General features: G+C 37.3%; 1 long non-coding RNA gene across 1 annotated transcript; it reads right to left on the bottom strand.

The window, feature by feature from the left end:
• Positions 1 to 1,657: 1,657 nt before the first annotated feature.
• On the bottom strand, positions 1,658 to 19,104 carry LOC116798496. Its single transcript, XR_004360906.1, has 3 exons — positions 19,095 to 19,104; positions 13,002 to 13,011; positions 1,658 to 1,779 (listed from the first exon to the last, which is right to left on the bottom strand). It is a non-coding gene; the product is annotated as an uncharacterized LOC116798496 (long non-coding RNA).
• Between the last annotated feature and the right edge of the window lie 5,532 nt (positions 19,105 to 24,636).

The raw sequence follows: 24,636 nt of genomic DNA, 5'->3' as shown, positions 1-24,636 counted from the left end.
CAGCTTTTTGTTGTTGTTTTAGTCAGCAGACACACAGGTCATAAAAACTAATAGCATCCTTTTCTGTCTAACATGCCTTAGATGAAGACATTGTTTTAAATTGTCTACTTGTAGCTTACCATCATCTGGGCTTTTTAACTCATGGTGGAATTACATATAAAACCAGCAGAAATCATAAGCAAAAAAAAAAAAACCTGTTTAATGTATTTATGAAAATTAAAGCTTTTTCTATGAGTGAAATTACTTTAGAGGTATGTGTATTTCATTGTAGCTATTCCAATTTCTTTCTTCTTTCACTTTTTTCTAATATAATCCTTTCTGCGCAGCACATTTGACTTATAAATGTCCTTTTTGTCTGATTTTATTCTTATCTTAATCTTAGTTTAAGCATTTTACCATTTCTAGTTGGTGTAAATGGGCCAAGCAAATGAAGTTATATGTACACCACCCAGAAACTGTCCCAGGTATTGTTCTTAATTTTGCACAGTTTTGAAATGCTAGATTTTTATGTTTTCTCCTTTTTTCATAAGTAGCTTCCCTTTCTGCTACAAGGACTTTGTATGTTTTTTAATATTCTGTGCAGTATTCTAAATATATTTCATATTCTTCATACTCTGCCCTTTTAAAGTCCAATATTTTTATTCTTCTAGCCTTATGAATATTCTCTTGAGTGCTTAAAATTTGATGCTGTTGCTCTACAATCACATGAATCATATCTTCACCAACTTTTGTCTCATTGATCACATATATTTATTTTCTTGGGGATACATCCAAAGACTTGTCTGACCTTCCTGATTGCTCAGCAGATTTGAAAAGAAATAACTCCATTTTTACCTCCAGAAATAACTTTCCATAGTCATTTCATGATTTTTATTCTAGTCTATGCCAGGGTAATTGAAGTCTTCATGATTAATGATATGCCTCTTTAAGAGAATCTGTTATGCATACAAACATTTCCTGAGCTGTCTCTTTTCACACTGGTTTGCACATTTTTATCCATTTCCTTATAACACAGTTTGTACTCTCTCTATCATGCAGTTACATCTAGACCTCTCCTGTTCTGGTAAGTAAGTCTGCATGCAGAATATAACTTTTCTGTTCTTAAAGGTATATTGTCCTTTACTGCATATACTCTCCTGTTACTATGGTGTTTTCATAACTTTAATTTAGAGTCCTGAGCCTGGTCTCAGTTAACATACAGTAATTAAGTTATTTTTGTCTAAACACATATGGTTGCAGCTCTGCAATCTTCTGTCTTTATATAATCCCAAAGAATTAATGTAAAACAAATTCTTATTACTTCCATTTCATTATTTTCAACAGCCTGCACTTTACTACCTTCATTCTGACATTCTAGAACAATTTGTTCTTCTATTGTAACTGTGAGTCATGAAGATGTTAACTCAAGGATGTGCACGTACAGGCTGGGACCATTGTAGCTTCGAGGAACTCATCAGCTTGAAAATCTCACAGAGCAAGGGACTGACAGATAATGGTTGACTAGAGAGGATGCATTCAGTATCTAGCAGAGAATTCAAAGAACACAGTCTATAGAGAAGGGCAAATCCAAAACCTACTAATGTGGGAAAGGTGGATGTTAAAGGTTTTTATAGAATAATCATCTAGAATAAATATATTTATGAATCATAAAATAGAATAATTGAATGGGTTGGGTTGGAAGGGGCCTTAAAGATCATCTAGTTCCAAACTTTCTGCTGTGGGCATGGACACCTTTCACTATACCAGGTTGCTCAGGGCCCCATCCAACCTGGCCTTCCACTTCCAGGATGGGAAATAGTAATTAGAAGCCTTAAAACAAAGTGTATTTTAAATAAAAGGCTTGGGGGTTACTTGTTTTTCTTGTTTTCTTCTCTAGCTGAGTGTTCCACACTACCCTTGCCCTCACCCTCCAACTCCACCTCATTCCTTTAGCCTTCTCTTGTTAAAGGTAAAAGAAATAAAAGAAAAAAACAGTACACAATGCCTTTTATTTCATTGTTTTGTCAGCCATATTTGTTTTTACACTTCTTAGCAAAAGTCAGGAATAAAAGTGACACTTCTTACACCAAAAAATTAAATGATGTGACATCATGCAGACATTATGGACATGAGAAGATGACAAGGAGGATTATAGGTAGAGAAAGAGAGATCAACTTCAAGACTCATGCATAGTCTCCTAAAGATGTTATTTTTAATTGACTGAGCTTTTTGAGTAATCAGTTGCTAATAAAACCTCAGTATTTCATCACTAAGCCTAGCCTTTAATTTGCAAATAATGTCTGAGTACCTTTGCCCTTTCTTCAGTAAATGTAGATAATAGTGGTGAAAACATCATTGAAGTCCACAGGATTTTTCCCACTCTGGACAACTCTTTACAGCTACAAGCTTACTCTGCCATTTGCTTTAAATAAATTTGCATATTCTTTCCTTGAGGGTTTCTATACTCAGCCCTTAAATAAATAAATAAATAAAACACTATCCTATTGCCCATGCCCTTTCAACAGAACACACTGTCTATTAAGATGAGCTATTCCTATATCGCTGAATGGCCATATTCACCACTCCATGAATTTGTAATTTAGCATGTTTACTGCAGTCCTGGGATGTTTACTGCTTAAAATATTCACTGGGGACTTTGTCATTTAGCTGTGTCATATTATTATACTGTGTAATGAAACATAACGACATAATGCATGTAAATAACAAAGTGTCAGTTCCCTGCCAAAATATAAAGGGAATATAAAATGCACCTTCTATCACAATCCCTGATAAAACAGCACAGTAATCTTCTACAGAAATGGAAAAGTTGGCTTGGTGAAATTCTTCCTCTTCTTTTTCAGTTAAGTACAAGTGAGAGGAGTAGGTTCTTCATTTCGTAATACTTCCCAATCTTTGCTCCCTACTAGGTTTCTAATTCATGAATTTTATTTTTAATATGGTCCTTACATATATCTTTCAGCTGTAAAGTACACAATCCTGTGCATATCCATCTTTTTCCTGGCTCTTTCTCTACAGCTGTTCTCTTTCAGTTTTCCTTTGCTGCAATCTTGACAACAAATATTTGGTATTTTCTTTCTTTTCCACTTGCACTTAGCTTGCCCTTAGCACTTCAAATGAGCTATGCTAAAGAAAAAAATCTGCCCCCAGATACATGCATGCATACAGCTGCAATTAATTTCTGGAAGAAATTTCATTTCTCTAAATTATGAAGCTCAAGAAATTTTTCACCTTCATTTATCCCACTTGTTTAGCTGTATTTCTTTCTCTCCCTTGCAGATTCTCTCATATTGCACATGGAAGCTCTCTCCAGTGTTCATAAATAAACAGATACTAAACTTTTTTAAAGCACCATTTCATGCACACACACACACACATACACACAAATAAATTACAATAATTAAGAGGAAGAATAAAGGTCTCTTACATAATATCTTGGACAAACATATTTAAAAGCCAACACAGAAAACCAAAGCACATGGTAAATATGCTGAAAGAAAGAAGAGCAAACACAAACATGCTTGAAGTGACATTAGACACATTAGAAAGAAGAGTATGCACAGTTTTTGAGATAGGTTAGTAAGTGAAACACTCTGTAACAAGCAGTTCCAGAAGAAATCTAACAAGGATGCAGAATGCTGATTAAAACTTGAAATGAGAAGAGACAGAAAAGATGGGCTAGTTTCCTATTAGCAAGATTTTCTGGGGAAAAAATACGGAGAGTCCTCTTCAGTGAAAATACTTTTTTTAAATCCATTTTTGTCTTCAGTTTCTTACTTAATGTCTCAAGCACAAGAGAATGAATGTCAGACAATATGTTCTAATATTGGCTCAAATTTCAAAAAATATTTTCTTCCACTTTGTTTATTCCTTTTGTAGTTGCCAAGAAAATCTGCATGTCTACACTTAAGCTGAGAATCATTTTTTATGTTGTACATTCAAATACACTAGAGTTGTCATAAACCGTACATGCTATTTTCCATGTGAAGGGATCCTCCTTCCACATCTCCCTAGTTTGGAAGCCTAAAATGGGACTACAAGAAAAGCAGAGCTTTGACTTCCCCTACATGAATAGATTATGCAGTTGCTAAAAAGAAAATGTCTGAAGCCTGAAGCCCAGTCGTAAAAATCTTATGTTAACTTACTGGTTTTAGAAATTATGTGTGATGTAGAATCCTTCTGGTCCAGGTAGATGCTAACAATTTAAATTACACTTTCTGTTCTTTGGTGTCCCCAGTCATATATCTTTTCACAAATGAAACTAAAACAAAAAATGATTAAACTCAGATTTTATATATGAAAAAATGTAAGTAATACAGGTCCAACTTTACTCAGTTGTAAAATAATCACTATCTTTTCCTCACAGTATAATCCCAGTAGAAAAGGGAAAAAAAAAGAGGGGGAAAAACCCACCTCTGAGTAAAATCAATCAGGTAACTTCAAGAATCTTTCCACAGGCAATTGTTGATCCAAGAGGCTGAATTCATTGGTTTAAAAAATTATTAACAATAATCTGCTAAGCTCTCATCCGAATGACAGTACATCTTTCATGAATTGAATGAATTCTCTAATATGATGTATTTATCATCTACTTTTAAGGACTTATCTGGTCAAACTTTTCATGCAAGCAAATTGAAAGTTGAACTTTGCCTTTGAATTTCTTGTGAACAACTGTAGCTGTAGTATCACAGTCAAACATTGCCTCAGAAGCTTTTAGGCGTGAACACTTCAGCATATGGCGTGCTCTCAGGTTTAGTTATCTGTCAGGAACTCTGCTTATTCCAGTATGCAGCAGGTCACCTGCAACATGCAGGTCTCCTCTTTCCTCTCTCTTGGTAAGCAGCAGAGCCTGAAAAAGGGGAAGACTACAATTCTGTCAGAGAAGAGGTTGAATGGACAGTGAACTGCTGGGAGAGAACTGGCCAAAAGGATTCTAGGAACTGGCACTCTCGCTTCTTCCGGACTGGATGAACAACTACAGCGCTGCTCATCCTTGATGGAACTAGCACTTTACAAGGGAGTAACACGAATGTCATCCTTGTAGCAGCAAGCACAAGTTTCTCTCACTGCTGTCTGCCCTAAATACTCTGCTTTGGCTCAAAGACAAATGATTTCATGCACTTATTTCAGCAGCTGGCTGTTGCAGTTCAGTGGACTGAAGAAATAATGACCACAAACACAACACAATACTGCTAGGCCAACCAGCAGATACTCGATGTGTCCTTGGTAAGTTTTAAAAGTCACCAGAGGATCGCAAAGGAGATATCCCTTGAGGATTCTAGGTTGAGCAATTTCTATTGGGGACTCATATATGATATGGCATCAGCTTTATTTTCAGGTGATTCTCATCATTTTGGGGCTGTGAAGATGCAGGAGTGGGGATCTCCACAAATAAACAGGTTTTCTTTCAGAAGGAGTCTAAATGAGGGGAAAATAGTTGGGCAACAGTAATAACAGGCTGGAGTCTAAAACCCAGCACTGTTTGGCAGGATAAAAGGTGTAGGATTCAAGGAGTGCAGCTGGAGAAATGATCATCCTCATGGACTCCCTGTCCCCCTGGGAAACTCTCTGGGGGAAAGGTAAGGTTAGGCCAGGCAGGAACAAGGCATAAAGCAATTTACTGGGAAGTCCGTGCTATGGCAGACCACTGCATCTGCAGGCAGGCAGGCATGCCACTGTGACCAGGATAGAAAAGGACAGGGAATTCCCAAATTTTAACCAAAAGAATATGCTACCATCTTCCTCAGCAAATTATTTCACTTAATTTCTTCTGTGAGGTCTATCACAGGCTCACAGAACAGTAGTCTCAATATTACGTAAGACCACCCTTCGACAAGCAGAAGGAAAAAAAAAGAAGCACTTAGTCCATGCCTTTGTCTGATGCAATTTTGAGTGGTTTGGGGTTTTTTTCCTCTTACATTTGGTTACCCACAGTTGATTTAATCTGTTACGAAGCAAAGGCAATTTCAGTTGCTTCACAATTACGGTTGCAAATTACTTCTTTTTATATACCCAATATCTACTTTTTTCCATTCCCTTGAAGAGCACTTCTTCCATCAGACAAGTCCACAACTCCTGTTAGAGGAAAACTCTTGTCCATAGAAGTGGAAAAATAAATTCAAGCAATTTCAAAAGGTTCTGTAATTGAGATTAAAATTTTGTTTAATAAACAGAGTTTTGATCGATCATTCCAGTCACTCTGTGAATATTAACTGAAAGTGAACATAAAAACAGGTCATGGACTTCATATGAATTGGTTCTTATACAGGTACATGCATATTGACATTAAAAGCATTTACAGTATAGATCCAGATTTCAACATTTATGGGTCTGCAGCAGAACAGATCTATTTACACCACAAAAAACCTAGTACCCTTGCACAGAACACATATTTCATCAATGACTGAAATCTTTCAAGTTGTGGCAAATGAACCTTCAAAACCGTGTTGTTACAAAGGATGTTTTAAAATATAGTATTGACAAATGTAATCTAAAGCAAAGTCTGATAACCTGCCACTTCTCTTCAAACTGTCCTCATAATGAGCTTTGAAATATAATCAATAGTATTGACTTTGAGGTGATTTTAATAGGTGTAAGGACCAGTTAAATAAAAGTTGGAGGGAAAAAAATTGTTTGCCATTTTTCAGTTTGTTTTATTATGAAACTGTTCATATTTTCCAGCTTGGATCCAATAAAGAATTCCTAACACAGACCGTTATTTGCTAGCTGAAAGTGGTAGGCCAGAAAAAAATACTAGTTAATAAAAAATGTTCTACTCTTCCATAGCACAAAACCTGGTATTAAAGCTCCTCTCTATCTGATATTTGCAATTAAGGTCTGAATAAGCATTTTCGGTCCTCCAAGAAATATAGGCTGAAATTAGGTTCAAGGCAAAGAACAAGTAAAATCATAGTTTTGCTTTATCTAAGCCAGGTCTAGCTGTTTTGATGCCTGCACTCTATTTTTCACTTGGGGATAGACTGTCACAGCCCTTTTTAATCTTTCCTGCTGAGTATAGCAGCCTGTACAAAATCTGAAGGAAGAAATTGCACTGCAGGGAGGAAGAGCTTCCCAATGAACTGGAAAGTCCACCCTCACGCTCAAGGCTAAAATGCCAGCTACCGTCCTGCTGCTCTGAAACATTTTTTCTTATAATTATCCCATCCATTTCTGATTTAAAAAATCCAGGATGTAATGCATTAAACACATCAAAAATGCTGCAACCATAGCTCTAGGAACAACATGAAAAGCAGCTTCCAAGTGCCTGAGTTAGAAACCTGGATAATGGGATGCTATCATTTCTTCTTAATCCACCTCGGGGTTGCCTGGCTAGATGTGGAAAGATAATTAAAGCATACTAGCATGGAGGGTAAGAAGGCAGGAAAGACAGGTGAGCTACAACTGCTTCCTGTGCTGGTGCTGGGACACTGTCACAGTATGCATCCCTTGTAGGGCAAATTATAAATTAATAACTCCTTCTTCAGTGATCCAGTAAAACTATTTGATATTTCCTTCTTTCACTGTCTCTCCAAGCAAACATAGAGTGGCTGATAAAAGCAAAATTCTTTGCTTTGCTCTAGTTTCTAATCATTCAGGAAGAGACCTCAGACTGACAGAAACATTAGTTTGTAGATGATTTCTTTTTCTGTGGCTCCAGAAAAAAAACCACAACCTACAATTCCAATCACCCTAAACACCACTCCTGTAAAGAAATCACAGTAAAGAAAACTGAATTACCAGGAGGTTCTGTCTAAAGAAGTCCTTCACTGGCAGTGAATGCTTTACATCCACTTTTTTATAAAAAAAATATAGTTGCTTTGGAAACACAATGATGAAAACACTTCTGTTCCTTGTCATCTATTTTGGCTTGTTTGGAACTTGTTTTGTTTTTAATTCAGTAGGTCCTGACTACATATCCCCACCTGTAGTTCTAATCAGTGGTTACAAATATTGCAATTAGCTGCTGTGGAAATTATTATGTTGTCACAAAAAGAGAATTAGAACTTCATACGAGGAAAAATCATCAAGAGCAGATGAATGCCTGAAGATCTGAGTCTCATGCTAAGATTCTTAATAACAAAATAGAAAACCAACAGTAACAAAGAGGGAAACCAGAAAAGTATTACTACTTGCCTTTAATGCAATTTTCCCCCAAAGGTTATTAAAATCCATTGATTGTGAAATGTCTGTTCTCAGACAAAGATTTAAACTGATTAAAATGCACAGTGTATTGGGGATTAAACCTTTATCCCATGATAAAGTTCCTCTCAATGGAAACATAAATGACTGGATTCTGAAATTCTAAGAAAAGGATTTACTTTGAAAAGGAAAACTGTTTAATTTTATCTACAACAATGCAAGAAATAAGAGATTGGTCCTGCTCTAACTTGAAGCTCTTGTTTAGAAACAATGTAAAAACTACAGTTCCCTAAAAACAACGGTTTCTGCATTTTTCTAGATTCAATAGATTCAAACCCTGCTTTTGACAGGGCTACCTCCTGTCACATTCTCAGGAAGCAGCTACGTCCCGTCTCTGGCATCATGTCCCTGCACTACGAATTCTGAAAAGAATAATCAATTTTCCTGTCAAAGCTAAATTTGAGTGACTACTAAAATGCATTCTGATATTATTTACAGTCAGAAATCATTCTTATTATATGAAATACATTTTCTGAAAGTATGCATTTTCAAGACAATCTGTTCTTTTACTTAGGTCAATTAAATTCTGTTAAAATAGTTGCAGAATTACAAGAAATTCACTTCTTCTTGTTGTTTTAATGCATGCCATACAGGCAAAGGTGATGCTATCTCTTGCAGACATTAACAGCAAAATGTCTGGTTCAATAAAGTATTCCACATTCTGAGATTTGAAGATGATATTGTGTGAGGCACACTTTGATAATGATTTTCATTATTTTCTTTAAGATCCCACATTTGGTGTTAATTCTGGACCTCAATGTGCACATATTTGTCACAGATCAGATAGGGCATCTTTATCAGATTAAATGGACAATAGGTATTGATCTATTAAACTCGTGTCAAATGCTGTATAAAAGACCCCTGCTTCTTTGCCAAGCACGTTCAGACTTTTTTTTTTTAAGTAGGGACAATAAATTGCATATAGTCACTTTCATATTATATTGATTATCTTTAAATTACAGGGATTATGATACATTTAAACTAAATTCGGATTTTGTCTTGGAAAGGCCAAAGTCTCCCTATGTATTTGAGCATAGTGGTGCTTAATGTTTCATAATGAACAGGTAACAGTTTTGACTGTGTTGTATTACTGTAAACCCGTATACACTTTGGAGAGATTCTCAGCTACATTTTTTTTATTACTTGATTGAGTTTCAGCCCTCTTCTATTAGGTCTTAAATATAACTTAGACTCAGTGTCCGTTGTCTCATGCCTTTGAGTTTCTGGATGGGCATGCTTTTAACATAAGAACATAATAATTTTTCTAGATACTATTCAAATTTTGTCTTCTAGTATGTTATTTGCACATGTATCTAGTTTACACATACAGTTTACAGAAATAGATACATACAATATCCACAAAGATTAATTTGTTAATTCATATCTGTCTTTTTCTCCTGCCAGTCCTGGTTGGATGAGTATAGCAGCACTTTTTTTACTGCCCGCTAATGTTCAGTTTAAAATGAATGAACACCTCATTGCAACCTTTTTATCTTCTGCAGAGATATTGCTCATTCTGTATATGAAAAGTTATCTTACCTCATCCCGCTGGGTCTTTGGGTACATTGCACATACTCTATCATTGCTTGGATATTCCTTTCATCGTATCTTAGCACCTCCTCCCACTGTTCTAGATTGCAAAACTGGTTTTTCAGCCTCAGTAATGGGAAAATGCCATACTCAAGGTATTTTCCCATTACTGTTTAAAAAAAAAAAAAAAAGAGAAGCCTTCAGCTTTCTCGTCCATTTTACATTTCCATAGAATGCAGGAATCTTCAAATATTTCTAGCAGTTTTACAGTCGGTATATTCTACATGAGTTAAGTGGAAGCTATTAAACACATCAAGAGCTTCAGAGCTAGCTATTGTTAGAATGAAGACTACCTTCTGAATCTCTGCCTTTTTCTGACATCCATTGCTAGAAAAGGCAGAGTGAAGTGCTGTTCAAAACTCTTCTTTTTCCAGGGAGTTTTAACTCTCATGTAGCTTTTAACTGCCTGTTTTTCCACTGCAGGTCCTTTCTTTGTTGCTCCTTTTCCTCTGTTAACATGCAATTTCTATTGATCATTCAATATTTCAGTGCTGTTTTGCACCATAGGTGCTTCTTACTTCCTGTGTTCAAAGCAGCTGGTAAGCCTGGATGATCCAGGTAGAGCCTAAGGTGTGACTTCTTTCCACCTGCATGTCAAAACTGTAAGAGTCCTCTTTGGTCTGACCAGGTCCTTTAAGCCCTGTGTCTATCTCTCAGAGAGAACAAAAGGAAGTTTCTGACAAGAGTGTAAGAACAGAGTTACCATACACTTTTCCCTGAAGTATCCCCTTTGCCTCCAAACTTTTTTGCAGCTTGAGTAATTCCTGGGCCGGGCATATTTAGAAATTTCTGAAGGATTTGTTTTCCATGACTTTCACCAGCTTTCTCTGGGGTCTGTGTAAGCTTATATAATTGCAACATATTTTGGCCAGGAGCACTATAACTAAACTACACATTGCAGACCGCTCAACTCATATATGCTGGCTACTTTTGACCCCTTCCTCCCCTTATATCCTGTAAGGGAAGATGCAGGAAACAACCACTCCCAATCCCTACGTACCTGAATCTGCTTATACCATGTCTGCTCATTTATTTTTCAAAAAAGAAGACTTCTCATTTACTTAACTGTTTCTGCCATGAATATTGGTGTTTGATAATCCTTGCTGCCTTTTCTCATACTGTTTTCAACTATATGCTTTCTGAGATGGAGAGAACCAGAACTGAACAATTACTGCTGCATGACCAGTGGCTGTCCCAGTGTCACTCCTTGAATTTCTGCCATTTCCACTCAGGCTCAACAATTCTCCCAAGGCACCCAATTGTGACTCTATCAGAACCGGACAGCTCTTTTAGTCTCAGTCCCAAACAACAAAATACTGTTTACCTGGTGTCGGGTTTATGTTAGCAACACAGTTCTGCTGACTAAAACCTGTATAAGAAACTTTAGGAAGAAGGTAATCAAAGCAAAAAGATTTTAAATTTGGGGTGCTAAAAACATTGCCTTCCACCTTACAAATAAAGTATTCTTCAGCTTTGTGAGCTCTGACATGCAGAATTGTAGTAAGCAGAGAAACCTGAACAGAAAAAGGAGAAGCATGAGAAACATCACCAGCAGCATCAGAAGAGGAGACATTACAACCTGCTTCAGTAATATGTACCTGTTCTGAGTTCAGGTTTGAATAGGACTCTCCATACTGTACTAATCTGCTGAGGTCACTCAAAAATACAGTGCCCTTGCAGTGCCAGTGCCAATCTTCTGCCTCTACAGGGTTTGATTACTTTTGGTTTTGTGGGGACCCTTTTCTGATAAGGCAGACTGATGGCATTGGACTCCATGGTGGACTCAATAATCTCTCTACTGTATTATCTATAATAATAAATATTTGTATGATATATTAATCTCCTTTTAGAAAGCCACTGTAAAAAAAGATTCCTGTTTGAATAAAACTGTAATACTATCATCCATTGAAAGATAAATAGTCAATATTTATTGTAATATTCAGCAGCAACACTAAGCTATTGCTAGAGCTATAAAATTACATGGGAAGCCATCTGAAGGTATTGTCAATCAGAGGTTTGTGGAACAGAAAATTACTGTAATTATTGGCTGTTTTGTTTAAAATATCAATTTTCTTCAGCAAGTTGGCATGGTCTCCTTTTATTGATGATTATTTGATATTAAAGTTAATTTACTTAATTTTCATTTTGCATTTTTCTAAAACAAAAGACAACAAGCAAACTGAACAACCCTACCATTTCACTATTTACAGATAAATCATAAATTAGTGTGCTGGTTTTGGCTGGGGTAGGGTTAATTTTCTTCGTACTGGCTAGTATGGGGCTATGTTTTGGATTTGTGCTGAACACAGGTTTGATGATGTAGAGGTGGTTTTATTATTGCTGAGCAGAGCTCACACAGACCAAGGACTTTCCTGATTTTTTTACTGCCAGGCTGGTAAGGAAGTTGGGGGTGCATGGGAGGCTGGGAGGAGATGTAGCAGGGACAGATGACCCAAACTGACCAAAGGGATATTGCAGACCATATGACACTCAGTATATAAAGTGGGGGAAAGATGGAGGAGGGGGAGGAAGTTTGGAGTGAGGGTGTTTGTCTTTCAAAGTAACCATTACATGTGGTGAAGCCCTGCCCTCCTGGGTATGGCTGAACACCCGCCTGCCCATAGGAAGGAGTGAATTTGTTCCTTGTTTTGCTTTGCTTTCATGTACAGCTTTTGCTTTCCCTGTTAAACTGTCTTTGTCTCAACCCACAAGTTCTCTAGCTTTTATCCTTCTGATTCTCTCCCCAGTCCTGCTGGTGTGGGAGTGAGAGAGTGGCTGTGTGGGACTCGGTTGGTAGCTGGGGTCTAACAATTACTCTCATGCTTGTAGAGTTATAACACTTCAAGTATGCATCAGGAAGCTATGCTTTTGTAAATTCCTTGGACTTCTTTTAGGCTCTGTTGATGTATCATCTTCCTCATCTGCAGATTGCCCTAGGATTCCCTTTGACAAAGTCTATTAATTATGATATATCCTCTGAAATTATATTTGCTCTCTCTCTTAGCTCTTTTCTGCTATGGCCTGACCTTGCATATCTGAAACAGCCCCTTGAAGTGCATTCTTACAGCACCTTTCACAGAGATTCCAAAATACTTTATAAATATTAAATCATAAGCTAATTCCATACACTCAAAGAAACTAAAGAGTATTTATGAGCAATCTTATCTCCCAAACCCTGCTGCATAAATCAGAAAACCAAATACGATGTATCAGACAAGAGAAGAGCTTCAAACAGGAACTAAAGTATTCTGCCTCTGAATATAGCTGCAGGAAGAATGTAATTCAACAGTACATTAAAACTGGTAGGTTCCCTGATGTGGGATCTTATGACACCTTGGGTGATTAAGCAACTTGACTTGGAGCCTTTATTCCAGAAGTCAGTGCTCATTAGTGATATATCAGGTGACAGGCTTAGTGTTGAACAAAGACTGTGGTAAATGCACAGCAGCCAGCACGGTCACTAGCAGTGTCTTGGGTTTCCTTGGAAAAGCCAGCGCTTGCCAGTCAAGCACTCAACCTGCCTACCAGAGCATGTAAAATCTAGAGAGATCAGAGCATGAGATGGTCTTGCTGGAGGCTATAAAGAGTAGGCTGTATTTTTGTCATGTCTTTGAAAGGTTTCTCAAAACGCGAGTTTGTCGCGAACGTTGTCCTGCAGTTTGTGGCTACTGAATACGAAACTGAAAATACAGCTGGGATTGCAGCTTTCTATCATCAAACTATTGATTACTTTTAATTAAAAAAAAAAACCACACACACAACATTTGGTCCTGTTATCATTGTCATTTTGGTATCATTTTGGAAATTCCTCATAAGTTTGAAATTGAATTAAAGGAGGAAAAACCATTGTATATAGAAGGGTACTAACAGCTCACTGAGCCACTATCAGACATTGAGCAGTTTAGGTCATGGACTCTTTCTAGAATCATGGTCCATGCAGGATCTTTCTTTTCTGCCATTAAATAATGCCATTAATACCCTCCTTCCCTGCTGCCACAGTGGTATCAGGCTATGTGACTGAGGCATATTTTCCTGCATCTGACTTTTTCTCTTTTCTTATAGAACTGTCATGTAACAGAAGAAAAACAAATTGACATATAAGGAGCTTAGTGAGCCAAACTTTCTTAAGACTAGTACAAGGAAAGTAAGACTTGCTTTAAAAAAAATGCAAATAGAACCATTGTGTTCATTTGATACATTCTACCTTTCATCTGATCACTGTCTCACAGGAGAAGGGAAACTAAACACTGCATGAACAAGTCCCTAGAGTTCACTCTTTTCTGGGCTTTTTCAGACTTGCTCCACAGTATCTTTTGGTCAGTTCTTAAATAAACTTGAAGAAATACTGTATTGATTTTGATACAAGGAAATCAATAGAATAAGGGGACGAAAAATCTGTTTTTTCTATCTACAACGTGCTTTTGTACAACATGCTTTTGTTACTTCATTTGGAAGAAGTAACAGATAGCTATCAAAATGGTTGTGTTATAAAAAGTCATAAATAACAGCCTGAGAATATTATGGTACATTAAGACAGCATATGAAACAGCTCTCATTTACTTGCAGATCTTCTTACCCTTCCTACATGTGACTGTGAATAAGGTTTGACAGTTTCTCTCCTGCCATACCATGCTGAATTCATCACACAGTCACTAACACAGTCTCTTTAGGCCAAGGAACAGTTTTCATATGTCACCACAAGCATGCAAAAATTGCAGTGGTTGCCCAAAAGGTTTAATTTCTTTAGTGTTCCAACTGCCGAGTAATTTTAACAAAATGAGTTTCCTCCTAAATCTTCTTATATTTCTTAACTAACTGGAAAGTGGTGTGAAGTCCTCATTATTTGTTTTATGATATTCATTCACCTCCTTATATAACGGAGTTCTGAGATACTTAAATAAAATTAAGTAGAGAGTAGAGTAGAGAGTAATCATATGTTGCAGGGGAATAGATGGAAAAGCAGTGGTGCTTTATCCTGGAGAAAGTGCTCATCATGATAGAAATGAGCATTTACCATTTTGATGAAATAGTAGGGAAATTATGAGAGAAGCTTATTATTTACTTGTTTAAAAAGCGACAATGTAAATTAATGACATAGAACATAAACAAAGAAAAAGGTCACTCAAGGTTTACTGTGTTATACCTTAACTGTGAGTTGTGGGGTTTAGGGGGTTTTTTAATTTTTTTTTTTTTTTTTAAATGAAGCTTGTCCCTCAATGCTTCCATGACTGCATTCACACTTAGATTGGCCATATTTGTATAATCGTGGATAATTTATATATAGTCCACCTGCAATTTCTCTTACTCCTGGGACTAACAGGTGAACAGCAGGGACTATGTTTCTCCAAGTAACGTGGGGGGAGGTAGGGTTGGTCGCTGAAGTTTAAATCTCTACTTGCATTTCCAGACTGTTACATCTCTAGCATTTGGCGATTTTTCAGCTTTACTCGCAGTAATTTATAGCAGCTCAGTGTACAAACTCTTTCTTTCCTAGATCCTATTTAAAGTATACTTTTGCTTCTTTTCCTCTATTCTTCTTGCCCATGGTAGCATGAAAGTATTTGAAGACGATGAAGTGAAATGTTTGATCTTTTTGCTGTGTTTCTGCATGGACACAGTGCATTATCTTGTGTGTCACTAGATAGTACCTGGGGGGTAAAAAGGTACTGAAAATATAAAAATAATCATATATGAAAAGATTTCATTTTGCCCCGTTGCTTCTTAACAAACTTAAACAGCTGCTGACAGCTCAAGAAAACTTTGAAAAATGTTCTTTTTAGAAACTACTGTAATATATCATATTTTCTGTATGTTTCACATCTCTTATTCTTTCTTTCTGAAGACATTTGCATGAGAATGAGATCCTTCTTTCCAGTATTTTGCTGACTCTTGCTGTCATTGCTCTACAGATTTGGTTCAGGCTGCTTGTACAAGACTTCAGGCAGAGCTTGAGACTTTTCAACACTAACAAAGCTTATGGATAGTCAAAGAGGTCAGGGAGGAGGAAGTTTGTGTCTTATTCCTGCAGGTTAGTGAAGTGCAGAGCCCATTACAGTTCCCAAAAGAAGAATTACACTTATGAACTAGACCTGGCTATCTGGACTCTGCACAGTTTGAAGAGGCAAGCTCTTCCGAAGTCCTTGTGGGGCCCACTTCTGTAAAGCGCACTCTCTACGCCTCGAGGCTAATGCAGCATAGCACTTACCCTCATAGTTAATTCTCAGCGTGCTGATTAGCTCTTGTAGATCTGGGCCAAACACACTCTGTCTTATGCAAGACTGAGCACTGCCTGTAATAATAAAAGAAAGTGAACTTCCCACTGTCAAGTCTTGAAATCTTTGATATGCATGGAAAGTTCTACCCTAACTTTATTTGTTTGTGCCTCTCTGTGCTTTATGGTTGACAACCAAAAGAACTGAGAAACCTTAAGAAAGGCTGCTCCCTTGTGGTTTTCCTAGCTAGGCAAGAATATGGACTTCTCGTAAAATCAGATATTATGCATTTTTTAGTTCAAAATTTTAATCCCAGAAAAAGCATTGATGGTAAATGCATTAGATAAATCAGTAGTACTCACTGTGCTCCCAGGTGTCCAAATACTTTAGCAGTTCTCCCAGGAGTAAAACCTTGAAAAAGCAATTAAGTCAGTTATCTAAGCTGCACAGCATCTGCTCAAGAAAAATGGAACCTCTGAACCTTCTTACATTTGTCATGTCCAGGGACAAATGTCATGTGATTCAGGGGAAGATTCCTAGAAAGCAGCTGTCAGGCTCTGGGCCCACAGTCCAGGTCACAGGAAGGGGGAATTCATACAGCTGCCATATTGCTTGGAAGAGCCCTTTCCCAGGGCACACCAGGGCTCCCAGCACAAGCTGGACCGTAAAGCCTTGTGTGGCTGGCCAGACAGTCAGGCTGGGCAACACAGGAAAAATGAGGGCAAAAGTATCCATTTTAAGGCTAGAAGGTTGGACAGAGAAGAACCTAATCGAGTTCAACAAAGGGAAGCCTGGTGATGAATAACCTAACACACCAGGGTAGGTTAGGGGGTGACCCGTTGGAAAGCAGCTCCGTGCAGAAGGACCTGGAGGTCCTGGTGGACAACAAGCTGTCCATGAGCCAGCAGCGCACCCTTATGGTCAAGATGGTATCCTGGGCTGCATTGGGAAGAGCATTACCAGCATGTCACCAAAGGTGATCTGGTCCATCTAACCTGCCCTGGTGAGGCCACATCTGGAGTACTGTGTCCAGTTCTGGGCTCCTCAGTACGATAAAGACATGGAGATCCAGAAGCAAGTCCAGTGGAGGGTTACAAAGATGCTCAGGGGACTGGAGCATCTGTCTTATGAAGAAAGGATAATGGAGCTGGGGATGTTTAGCCTGGAGAAGAAATAACTGAGAGGGGATATTATCAATATGTACAGATATCTTAAAGGCAGGTGTCAAAAGGATAGGGCTGGGCTCTTTTCAGTTCAACTCAGTGACAGGACAAGGGGCCATGGACAGAAACTGAATCACAAAGAGGATGAACACTTTGCAGGCGATATTAGGACTGGAATAGGCAGTCATGAGAGGTTGTGGAGTCTTCTCCTCCGGAGATATTCATAACCCACCTGGATGTGAACCTGTGCAACCTGCTCCAGGTGAACTAGCTTTAGCAAGGGAGTGGACTAGATGATATCCAGAGGTCCCTTCCAAAACCAAGCATCCTGTGATTCTGTGCAATACTTCCAGAAATTGAGAATCGAAGCCCCCACTCTGAAAAAAAAAGAACAACAAAAAGAGGAAAGAAATTGAATACTCTGAAATCACTACCATTTTTTTCTTAATGTCCTAGGCCCACACAAATTAATTTAGCAAACTATGCTTTCCACATATAATGTCAATTCAATGGAATTTATCCATGCAGATCTACAAACTAAGTTGTGTAGACTGTGTGAATGTGTGTTAAAACTAATAAACATACCTGAATTAAATAAACAGTTGGAAACTGCAGGCTCGGGGACTTTGTAATACCATATGGAGTCTTTCAGATGTAAATTACCAGCTGAAATTCAGCCTGGGTCAGTAAAAATCCAAATTGTTGCATTCTAATAATTGTTCAGTGACCTATATGAAATTAGTTGATTGACATGTCTACAAATTACAAACACAATTGCTGCTAATAGAGCCTCTCAGGGAGACTGGAAATTTCATGGGCATAGAGAATGAACTGTCAATTCATCCTCAAGGTGAACTCTTCATGTCAGGAAGAGGCACCTGGGGGAGCTATATAGTGCTACTTTTCATGCTTAGACTGTTCTGATTAATTATTATCATTTATTATTTGTACAGTCTTCTATTGCAGTATCACCTTTAGGCTGAAATCTTTGATCATCCACTTTACCAGGAATGACAAACACACTGTTCTAGTCTCAAATTATTTGCGCTTAAAAGTCCATCTATAAACTGCTCTGGAAATCTGGGCAGATCCCTTAGCATAATTTAAGGTGGGATGAGTAGGAAATATGAGAAATGAGCTTAAGAACTGCCTAAACTTTACAACAAGGTCATATCAAGGAATTAATTTTCCACTGTGCCAGTCTACTACCTTTCCAGAGCTCTAGTATACATGTCAGAAAAGTGTAAGATACACTTACAACACACCTGCTAGTTTCAGAAATTACCTTCTAGCATGGCAAAGACTATTTTGGGGAAGAAATTTCAGATTTTTAATCTCATATTAGTCTGGTAGGAAGGTGTCTAGAGGGTAAGTCCTATGAGGAACTCGTGGAGGGTCTAAAGCATAAGTCCTCTAAGGAATAGTTGAGGGAGCTGGGGTTGTTTAGCCTGGAGAAGAGGAGGCTCAGGCATGAGCTTATCATTGCCTACAACTACCTGCACGGAGGTTGTAGCCAGGTGTGGGGCTGTCTCTCCTCATATGTAAAAAGTTACAGGACAAGGCAACATGGCCAAAATCTGCACTAGGGAAGGTTCAGGCTGGACATTAGGATGAATTTCTTCACAGAAGGGGAAGAATCGGATTGGACTGCCCAAGCAGGTGTTGGAATTGCCATCCCTGGAGGTACTCGAGGAAAGACTGGATGTGACACAGTGCTCTGCTCTAGCTGAGATGGTGGTGATCAATCAAAGATTGGACTCCGTGATCTTGGAGGTCTTTTCCAACATAATTGATTCTGTGGTTCTAAGAAAAATGAGGAGAGATGTTTTCAGTGTATATGATCACGTGTATATGTTTAAAAAGCTTCTGTATATCAATAGACAGATTAAAACCCCCTATGCTTAGTTTGAATTGTATCAAGAATTTCATCAACATAATAAATGCTGTTGAGTTTTAATACAGATTAAAAATGTTGCATCATTTTTTTTTCAATTCTGTGTTCCTCATGTTTAAAACAAGGTTCAAACAATGCCAAAAATGACCTTTTTTCCATAAAAATTTTACAAATTCTTGTAGAGAAAAAAGGAAGCATCCTGTATTGTCATCACATTTATGTTACTATTTCCATTACAAATGTGATAAAATATTCAAAGAGATAATTTCATACAGTGGGTGATGCAGGGCAGGATCAGCTGTCACGGGACAGATATTACCTCTGTTTTTGCACGACAGAGTGTGCTGATTGCTTTGTCCCACAGCTCTAGCTCCCTTAGCTCTTTTGTCAGATCCATCCCAGGGAGCATAGTAGTTACCAGTATGAAACAAAGCAAGAAAAGAGAAAAAGAGGTTGGTGTATAATTTTTCCTCAGTACTATCACCTTGGTGAGATGCTATTGAAACACAAATTAACTTCAGCCCTGGCAGAACACTGAGAATTTCTGCAACATTATACCTACCTGCATCTTAAAAATACCTTACACATCTGAAAGAGATGAAAATGCTTAGACAAGTGGAAGATGAATGCCCACTCTGGAACTGGCAGCATATGAAATCTGCCCTTCCCAAGAACTGACGGCATTAACTAAAAGGGAGTAAGGACCCAAGCTTTGCCTCTCAGTGGAAAGACATTACTTAAGCAACAGTGAAATATTGCCGGTCAAAGGAGTGTGATGCCTGCCAAAGCACTCATGTCACGCTCTGTTTCACGCTGAAACATAAAGCCCAACCCATTTCCTTTCTGTCTATACCAGGTAGCATTATTAAATCACCTAAAAGTTGCAACTCCTTCAAATGCATGTGGCTTCTTTATTGAACACTGCCTTATTTATCACATAATGATTTGCACCAAATATTCCTTCTTATTTTGGTCATGCACTTTTTTGACCAGTAAGCTTTCATTCTTTCATATAGATTGGAAAAGAGAAACTCTGTAGCATGACTTTTCTCTGCTGTTAGTTTATTGTCTCAATTTCTGCTGGCCTTGCTGTCTTTTCTTTTCTGGTAAATTAACTAGTCTTATACACAGAATTATATAAATTAGAATTTCATTTGTCAAGGCTCTCTAAGGGCCAATAGATTATATTTATCTGGAATATAATCACAGTTTAGCTTAAAAAATTTTAAAAAACACTCCATATACTATACTAAAATGATCCTATCATTTATGTTTCTGTAACGGAATTGCTAGAAAGAAAATTATAATTAGTGACAAAGAGAGATGTTGCTCTGGAGGTATGCTATTCATCTCGAATTTCTGCTAAAGTAGCACAAAACAAAATGTAAATGTTGGCTTTCAGACCAAAAAATTACATCTTACATTTATCAAAAACAAAGCCAGAAAATATTATATATTTTGTTGAAATACGGTGGACTGGGAACAGAGATCCACCAAGGTTGGGACCATCAATAAAAGTTAAATATGGCTCATTCTTATCATTTCTATAAAAGAATATTTAGGGGGAAAGTAAATCTTTTTCCCCTTTTAAAAAGATGCATTTTTCAATACATACAATCTGTCTTATGGCATATAAGTACTCTTTATCACATTATTCGAAATACCTCTTATATGTCTTGTAATAGAAATCTTTTCATGAAAGGTATCTATCTAAAGGTACAAATTTGGCTGGCACATATATGTCCCCATACAGAAAGATGCATAAATGTGTGCTGTCAAGGATCTCTTTACCTTGCTCAGAGTTAGATACACAGCTATGATGGTCAACGAAGTCTTGAATTTAGCCCAAGTCTTGCTTTTCTGTGTAGTACTTTTAACATGTTCTCACTCTATATCAGATATTCCCCCAAGAAGTAATGTTTTCAGGAAAAATCGGCAACAAAAGCATACTAAGATCCAGCTCAGTACATCCACTTCATTTTTCCCTTAACGCCTTGAAAATATTTCTGAATACAAGCTTTACAGAAGAAGGCCTGTTATTTTCTGTATAGATTCCTGTGTTCTGGCTTTGAATGCACTGAACTGTACTTAAAGAGCAGGTATAAAGGGCACTTTTCTTTAGCTGTACTGAAAAACATTTTTGCCTTGAATAAAATAATGTCAATAATGAAAGTCTTCACAATGATACTAAATAAATAAATAAATAACCCCCTTAACTTATTTTCCCTTTCATTTGCTTTTCTTTTAGATGCCTTCTAACAAAGGCAGTTCTTATTAGGTTTCCCTCTGACATGAGAAAAATATAACATAAAACTGGAAATTTCAGGTTTGATTTTATTATACTCTTATAGTTTAGGGCTTCTGCCATATAAGAAGCTGCAATTTTCTATTTACTCAATAAAAGAAATGTATTTGCTTTAAGATGCGTTCTCATATTTTACATTTGCTGGCTCATAAGCCACCTCAAATTCTTGAAGTTGAAAACATAAAATGAAGTACTGAACAAGGTCATTCCTCTGGCAGTCTTACCAAATCCAAATCATGTGGAGAAATTATTATATCAAGAGGTGGAACACATTTTTTTAAAAAGGAAATATTTTTCATTCTTTTTTTAGTAATCTTTCATTTGTTTAATTTCACTGCAGTAAGGAAAACACTGCTTTGGAGGGGAAAAAGACTTCAGAAAAATTGGGTCTGAAGTTAGCCAAAAAAAATCGAAGCCAATATGGGTTTTTTGGATTTTAGGCTCTATTCTTTGTTCTGCTGCTATTCCATAATGGTACATTTTGGAGGTAGACCTAGTAAAATTGTGTGTCCAGGTTTTTTACTGTCCAAACTATTCTATATCTATTTGCAGAAATGTTCAGATCAGATACTCTTCTCCATACAAGTGCTAACAGACCAGCCCTAATCTGATGTCAAGAAAGATGTGTAAGCTTTCTTTTACAAGGAGCCATGGTATGAGACATTCATAGGGATACTTTCAGCTGTAGCAGGAACCATTTCAGTCAAATCTGAGAGCTTCAAAAGCATGTAAGGTCTTCCATCTATAGATTCCTATACCAAAACAGCTTGGAAGAAAAACCTCATTGGAACGATCTGGTGAAAAAGCATTCACTTCAGGAACCTGTGTTGAAACCAGTTCTCTGCTTGACCTTTAGGACCATGAATAGACCAGAAAGACCTTTATCCTTGTAGGGTTGTGGATGCTTAACATCCACTTAAATAGTTTGGGGGGGGGTAAGTGTTTTATACACTTTTGTGGAGCCATGTCTTTTTCACATCTCAAGGTGTGTCTTTATCCTAAGTTAGAATTAAGACCACTCCAATTAAATTTAGGAGCCAAAGCATAAAAGAAATCTGGACCTTCCACACCAGATAACCATATGATGGGTGACAGAATAAATTTCTGGTTATGTAACTCAAAGTACCTGCACTGAGACCAACCAAATAGCTCTATATGGTGTTTCTTCTGAGGATACAATTAAATCAGTACTAACTTTTCTTGCAACATGATCCATATATATTCTGTGTATGCTCTTTCCCATCCATAATATAGATCCAGATTCTTTATATGTTTCATAAGGACATTGTGGGGATGAGATCTACTGACAAAAGTGAAACACTTGATGGTTATGATTTTAAGATTGAACCAGTAATCTTCATCAATTTAAAAATTATTATAAAATAAAAGGATTGGACCAGCCCTGCAAAATGAGGTTTGAAGCTTAACTGTGAGAACACTGATTGGGAAAAGAGCTCCAGGATAAGCTTTCCAGAAAAAAAAAAAAATAGCTCTTCAGATAAAATACCGGTAGCAAATGATAATTTTGTTAGACATTCATTTTGCAGGCTGTTTCTATTCTACAAATTCAAGAAGAAGTATGCAAAAAAATTAAGTGTACCTTAAACCCACATGGCAGAATGAAAAATCCAGTGCAATAGTCATCCATATATCTCCTCAGGGTTTTTTTTTAAATTAATTTGTTCAGTCATAAAATTCAAAAGTTAAAATTTGATTAGCGCTACTTCCAAAAGTATTCATCACTTTTGTAACTAAGTCTTTTTCCTGCTTGTCTGTTTGCTTGGTTGGTTTTGGTTTGTTGCTGGGATTTTTTTTTTAGTGAATGTAGAAAGGCATTGGTTCTAAAGACAGATATTCTGAATTAATTCAGTAGTGCCAGACACTGTGCAATTGATAGTGTTTAAGGAAGCATACTGCCAGGCTGAACTCGGGTCTTTACATAGTGCATGGAACAAAGATAATGTAATAATATGCAGAGACTTTCATCCAAGGATCACAAAGCATTAATAGAAGTGTATAAGTTGGTAATAAGATTTCTGGTTTACAACAGAGGAAATAGTGCCTAGATATTTGACCTTTTTTTATTCACACAGAGTATGAGTTTCCTGTAGCAGTTGCAAGAGTCACTTACCTACTGCTCTGAAGTAGACCAGAGCATTGCCTGGAGCTAGAAAAACTATCCTAATGAAAAATAACAGGTTTCTGACTTTGAGAAAGGAGCCTGAAAGTCTTTAGCCTCTGGGCCAGAGCCTATACAAAGATACCTCAGGCTTAAACTGGGTTTTATGTCAGATGTATGGCAAGTGGTTTGGGAGCCACCAACTGGCAAAACTGTCACAAACCAAGGAAGATCCCTGACACCCAGACCAGACCCCACTCTCAGTGTAGTGAGTCCCAGAGTGCCAGATAACTCCTACCCTACAGTAGTAGATTTGTACTTCCATGTCTCTACAGTAGAATGTAGGGCTCCCTGGGAATCCTGCCTCTAATGTCTTGAAAGAGCACTGAATCTAAATTTCAAAAACATCTTAAGTTCAAGTAATAGGTATTCTCCAACAATTTTTTTTTTCCAGTGTAAATTTTCAAGTAGTTTTATACCTTTGTGCTCCCATTGACAAATGCTGATGAAAATAACTTGGCACACAAATGGATGTGCAGGAAGGATAAGGAAAAGCCTCAACAGAAACCTGAAAGATAGTCATCCTGTTTATGCTTGTTGACTTCTCCCAGAGACTTTCGGATTCTTTCAGTCTTTATCAAAGAATCTACCAAGTGCTTTAAAAAGTGTTTGATTAGCAAGGGTTCTAAGTGTTGAGACAATTAAACACTGCTCTATCTGTTAAAATAATGAGATTTGATAGAAAAGTTAGATAATTCTACCCCAACAGAGGACTATAAAAATTACCCTGTGAAGAGATAAGATTATTTCAGGAAAGGGTAGTCTGAAGTTTATGGAAGATACACAAAAGAGAGGCTTATGCAATAAGTTTTGTTCTGCACTAAACACATTTTCCAAGGGGGAATATGATTGTGGAAAAAACCACTTTGACTTTCTGAATGCAATTTATGCCTTACAAAGTCTGTGAACCATTTAAACCAAGTTAAGCTTCAAAATTCCTGGGATTAAGCTAAATGCTTTTTAAATCCTATATATAATTATGTGAAACTCCTGACATATCTGTATTCTTAATATATTCTATATGCTGCTAAGATCCCAGGCTGGGATTTTCCAGGAAGTCTAAAGGAATTATGCTCCACACTGTTTTGAAAATCCTA

The sequence above is a fragment of the Chiroxiphia lanceolata genome, chromosome 1 (assembly GCF_009829145.1).
Source record: "Chiroxiphia lanceolata isolate bChiLan1 chromosome 1, bChiLan1.pri, whole genome shotgun sequence".
Classification (NCBI taxonomy): domain Eukaryota; kingdom Metazoa; phylum Chordata; class Aves; order Passeriformes; family Pipridae; genus Chiroxiphia; species Chiroxiphia lanceolata.
Note: the sequence above shows the minus strand (reverse complement) of the source record. Positions and strands in the feature narration are given on the sequence as shown.